Raw genomic sequence first — 5830 nt, 5'->3', positions numbered from 1 at the left:
TTGAGCAGCAGAGTATAGCAATGCAACAATATGAAATCTGGCCTACGTAGGCTCTGTATTAATAAACAAGAGAATCGGATTTGTAGGCAAAAGATACTAGGCACACTGCGCTCCACATTAGAGGCTGCTAGAAAACAATACTGATTACAAATATTAATAAATCAACCGTATTATACTAATCAATTAAAAGGGCTGCTTCTGTACATTTCACAGACTAGAGATTGTTTCACTTGTACTGATACAAGTACAGTCAGAGATACTGTTCTAATTTCTGTCTGCTTTAAACAATTTTTTTTGTTTAATTATGTACCAAAATAAGACATATTATAGCTAACATACACTAAAGCAGTGACAGCATGCACTCATATTCAGAATATTTGTAACATCATACAGTACAAGCCACACCAGATTTTAAGATACTTGAATTCACAACAGTTGGTCTCACCAAACTATTCTTGACTGCAAGCTGTGATCTAAATCTTCCCACGGTTTCCTGTTGGAGTTTACATTCAAGCTGATGAACAGCGGTGTAGAATAGGACTGAGAGGCCCTCTGCAAAGTTCAGAGGTTGCCCTACACTTAAGGCCACGAGTTGTAGAGGATACTCACCACCACTCTGGCTGCCTTTCCCAGGTGCCGGACACAGCGAGGATGGCTCTGCCGGTGCCTGCAGAAGAGGCGGTCATGCTCAGCACGATGGGCAGAGACCAGGCTCCTCTACAAATGCCTTACACTTCTTCGTTGTTCTTCCACTGTGTCAATTATAAGGCCTTTATATCTCCTGTATGGCTCCTGCAAGGGATGAGAGAAGTCATTCTAAGCTAGCTCCTTCTCTTTGTCTTGGCAAAGACAGTAGAGGTTTGCTTTTGGTGCTTGATCATCTTCTTTGAGACACACAGTGTCCCACTGAGCTTATTTCAATGTTTTTGCATTTCCTGTTCAACACATATGTGAGGCTGCAAGAGAAGACCATGAACTGACTTGGTGTGCAGTTAAATAACAGCTTCAATGCAAGAGAGAGAGAGTTTCTTTCCCAGAAGTAGTGTTACAGAGAATCTGACATGAATTTTTATTTGAGTGTTGGGGCTTTTTTTATAGATATGATGATGAATTAATAATTTGCTGTTGAATGTTTGGAGTGTGCTAGCAGAACTACTTCACTTGCAAATAAACTTATTTCTTACCATATTTAAAAGGTGTAGAGAATAAGGAATATCCTATGGATTTCTCATTTATTAGCTGAGCAAGACACACATGCAAGTAGGAATGTAACTGAAAAATAGACAGCTAAATAGTAATGTTGTTCCTTTATTTATTTACTCAGCACTTACTATCTGTGCCTGTGATTTAATTTGCAAAGATATAATGGGGCATATATAAATACTGACCAGCAGCTCTTCAGGAGATTGTCTAATATGAATTGATAATGTAAGGAGTTAATAATATCTGTCCACAGGATTGTTAAGGCACACTGAACCGTGCATGTTTTCCTTCATTTGTAGCCTGAAGCTCCAACCTAAGTGAAACTTTTTAAATGCTTAATTAGTGGTAATCAGGCACCAATACAGCCTCAATCTAATTGAGGAGATGGGACAGCTCTCCAGCTTGGCAGCTACTGCCGGAGGCAGAAGAACGTGCTTCTCTAATATTCAGCAATTCATCTTTATTTTCTTGTATCAGAATTTTCTGCTGTTTTTCTATAAGCTTTGCTAAACAAAATTGAACAAATCAAGTGTTATCAGCTGAACAAAGTAACAGTTTGATACACTGAGAAACTGGGTATGAAGAGTTAGTAAGGTATCTTTATAAAATAATGTCATAGAAAGCACTTTATGTATTGCTGCATAACAATATAACACTTTGAAAGTGTTTCTATGTCACAGCACAATGTTGTTTTGCAAGACTTAACTCCTGCAGATTAAAAAGAACCATGTTAACATCAGAATGTGGATTTTAGGAAAACAAGCTTGTCATGTTTTTTGATCTTCTCAGATTTCGGTTGCTTTCTAATATCTCCTCTGTATTTTCCTCAGCCAAGATATAATTTTGCTTGTAAAGGAAATCAAAAGCCAAATTAGAAGTATGAACAGGAGGGACTATGTTTTCAGCTGCTTGAGTATCTTCTGCTCTTTTTATAAGCATTGCCTTATTTCCACAGTTGGAGAAAGAGAACATGGCAGGAGGAAGCCTAGCTTTTAATGAAAAGCACCTACATTATGAAGAAAACTCACCAGCACTTCATCCTGATGAGGTGTAATTTCTTCCTTTGTCATAGCTACTGGACCTGTTTAAGATGCAAAAGCTGAAACTGGTAGAACAAGCTGAAAAAATACATGCAACTTCAGGTAGAAATAGCCACCACAGAAGCAACCCAGTGAGATCTACAGCCATAAAAAACCAGCATGAGTCTGAATGAAACCCTTGGAGTGTAATATGCTATAAATTTATCTCCAGTCACATAGCATATTCAAAAAATACTAGACACACTATTCCACAAAGTGTGTTTTCTTTCTTTTCTAAAACAAATGGAAGATTTTTCTATCGTGGTTCTTGCATTCAGAAACCCCACAACAATTTACCAGTTGAAAAATATTTTAGTAAACTACAGCTGGGGGCTACAGTAACTTCAGATTTCTTACAAAACAAAATGTAAAACAGGAGATTTAGACGGAATTACAAAGCAAGCTTTTAATAATTTGGAAACTTTACATACTCTGCCTAGAAAATAAAACACGGCTGCTTAGTTTTTTTGTACCAGGCAACAATTCTATACAATATTTTATGATATTTTATAAGTTGTTCTTATCCTCATTGAGAGGATAAGACATACGAGAAATGCTTACAGAGAATGGCTTCATTTAACTGACCATTTCAAAAATTTATTGCAGCAGTGCCACATGTGAAATTTCCACTGATTAAGAAAGTTTTATGGAGGCATAACCAGAGAAAAATGGAATTGTATGAGCTCTATTCATAAATACTGTCAGGACTGACAATCATTTCAAGACTGTTGGTTAAGTAAAATACCACTTTTCATACAGACTACTATATTCTAGTCAAGGCTTTATGATTCTTACTCAACACTCTTTCACACGTACAATTGTCAAATTGTTGAATTTCTGTTCTGCCCAAAATCCTTCTTTCCTTTCTCTGTTCTGAATATTTTTTGTTTGTTTGTTTGTTTCCTTTTTTTGGGGGGGCGGGAGGGCAGCGGGGAGGATTTGCAGAGGTTTTCTTTGCAATGATAGAAGAATCCTAGTAAACTTTCCCCCATCTGAATAACAAAAGAAAAGGAAATCTGAAAGAACCTTGACTATTCCGCATTGTAATTCTTTCAAGTGATTAATAACAGGGTTTTATCTCCTTTCTTGTTTAAAATCAATCACACAAAGGAAAATCTTCCAAGAAACAGTCCAGAAGTACCAGAAGGTCTCTGGTTTGGAAAACATATTATGTTATATACCATAATTTATAATATGAAGTATCTGGGATGTGAACAATCAATGCAGAGAAGGTATTCTAGTAAACATCTCTAGCAAATTGGGTAATTCTACTCTAAAATATTATTTGTTTCACATCATTTTGTGTCATCTTTATGATACATCTCACAGCAGCTCGTATTTTATTATGTCATTTTCAGATTTTGCTGCTGTATATTGATGTGCGATTTGATATTAAGTACCGTAAAATAGTAGGCTGTAAAGTAAATTACATCAATATCAAACAAGTAAGACATTACAAAATACATTTATTGCCTCATCATGTGCTATGATATGCCAGAGAAGTACACTCGGCATTGACGGTTGTCCTGCTTACTTTTGGATATGCCTCTAAGCAAACTTCTGTTAATGTGAGTTTTTGCAGTAGCCAAATGTTAATTACTTCTCAACCACCTGTGAAACTGCTTTTCTTAATGCATCCCATTAAAATTACATTAAAGCAGATGTACTCCCTCTTTAAGTTAAAAAGCCCATGTTGAAGGCATGGGTTTTCAAGGAGGACCTACAGCTCATCGTTCCACCAAAAAAGGCTCTCAGAAATAAGATCACATTTTACTTTACCTGAGTACAAAATGCAGAAAGATGCTTAGGCCATTTTTTTCAGCCTCCCTTGGCCCAACATAACGAATCCTCTGAAATGAGAAAACCCTCTGGTAGCACTGCCATTCAACTTGCTGCACAAGCTCAATAGGGTTTGAATCCAGGTCTGTGACCATTAATTGCCTCAGCACCTTGCTCTGAAAGATTACTACAGACAGACAGTCTTAATTAAGGAACTTAGATGAGTGAACCAGCACCTATCCCATATTCACATCGCATTACACTAACACCTCTTGTCATGCAAAGAATGGGAACTCCTGGTTTCTGCAACCTCCTGCCTCAGGCACGATACACTCAGGAACGCGCACCGAGCTGTGCGGCTGCAGATCACCAGCTGTATGGCTAGCACAAAAAGGATCAACCAGCTTGCAAGTTGATTTGAAAAACCTGGAAGTTATGTACAACAATCAGTTCTTTGAAAGGCTTGAATTTATATGAAAAATGTATGAAGAACAAACTGAGAGTGAACATATGCAAAGAAACTGCTTGCTGAGTTAAAACATAATCTTTGAATTAGCTCAAGATGGCTATGACCGTAATTTGTTTTGTGACCTCTTTCTTTAGTTTCCATAGCTCTGAAAGTGGGACAATGTAATTTTCTCATAATTTGGTTGTTTAGGGCCAGTTTGTGGCTTACATCAGTGTCCAGGTAAGAAGGTAAGTAATAATAAAAACTTGGTTTTACTACATCTTAAATGCAGAAATTATTGGGAGAGGGTCACAAACATGTGCAGTTTTGGAAGAATGGTGGCCCCATCAGCAAGAAGGACAAAAAGTTTCACTGTTCATATAGATATGTGGTTAGTCATTATTACCTTGAACCTACACGGAAACAAGGAGAGGTATGACTTTCTGCAACAGAGCACCATCCTCTAGATATTCACACAGTCATCTAGGCTTTGGCTTAAGCTTTTACAAAAGCATGAAGATGACAAGGTGCTGTAACAGTCCTAGAGGTAAACAGAAGAATAAAAATACGCATTTTCAGAAAGGTCAATCCTTTACTATAATTGTTCGTATTTTTATATTAGAATGCTGCATCCAACTTTCTTGGTAAAGTTTCATAAGATCCCTCAGACCCCTCCGTTCTGTCATGCCCATACTTCAGAATGAGAGTGATGTGTTTGTTGCTGGGATAGTTTTTGACCCTTAATTTTTTCTTTTTTTCAAGTTAAGTGAAAGAAGAGAGGAAAACTGTTAATATGCAAGGCGTGGGAAGTAAAATGTAAGTACCTAACGAGTACATCCCCAGGTGTGGGCTATTCATGCTTGAAGGCAACATAACTATTTTGGTCCTTCCTTGGAGGCTCCATCTCACAAATGCATTCAGAGTACAAAGATCAAGTAGTCAAAAGGATAAAATGCACTTCTGCCTTTGTCTGTTTAGAGGCAACAAATACTACAAGAGCCAACTTCAGAAGCCAAGTACTTATCTAAAACAATGAATAATGTTGTAAACAAAGCAGTCCTTGAAGAGACAGAAGAGATTTGTGTCCAGATATTGAAAGAAAACACATAAATGTAGCACTGGATTTTTCTCTCCGAGAGCTGAATCTCCAATGTTTTGCTGGAGTTCATATAAAGAATAGATAAATACAAGTTTTGTTACACTTGAGCAAGTAAAGTTGCAAAACTGAGATGGGAAAATAAAGGATGAAAGAAGGAGCAGGATATTCAAAAGCTGAAATTTCTGTTCAGCTTGCCTTTCCCACATCTATTGTTTCCTTCTT

At 37.2% G+C, this 5830-nt stretch overlaps 1 long non-coding RNA gene across 1 annotated transcript; it reads right to left on the bottom strand.

Annotated features, from left to right (window-relative positions):
- Positions 1-703: 703 nt before the first annotated feature.
- LOC127016236 (uncharacterized) lies at positions 704-4123 on the bottom strand. The gene is made up of 3 exons (XR_007766458.1): positions 4062-4123; positions 2232-2284; positions 704-792 (listed from the first exon to the last, which is right to left on the bottom strand). It is a non-coding gene; the product is annotated as an uncharacterized LOC127016236 (long non-coding RNA).
- Positions 4124-5830: the final 1707 nt, after the last annotated feature.

Source organism: Gymnogyps californianus, chromosome 4, assembly GCF_018139145.2.
Source record: "Gymnogyps californianus isolate 813 chromosome 4, ASM1813914v2, whole genome shotgun sequence".
NCBI lineage: Eukaryota > Metazoa > Chordata > Aves > Accipitriformes > Cathartidae > Gymnogyps > Gymnogyps californianus.
This window is presented reverse-complemented; position numbering and strand designations above follow the sequence as displayed.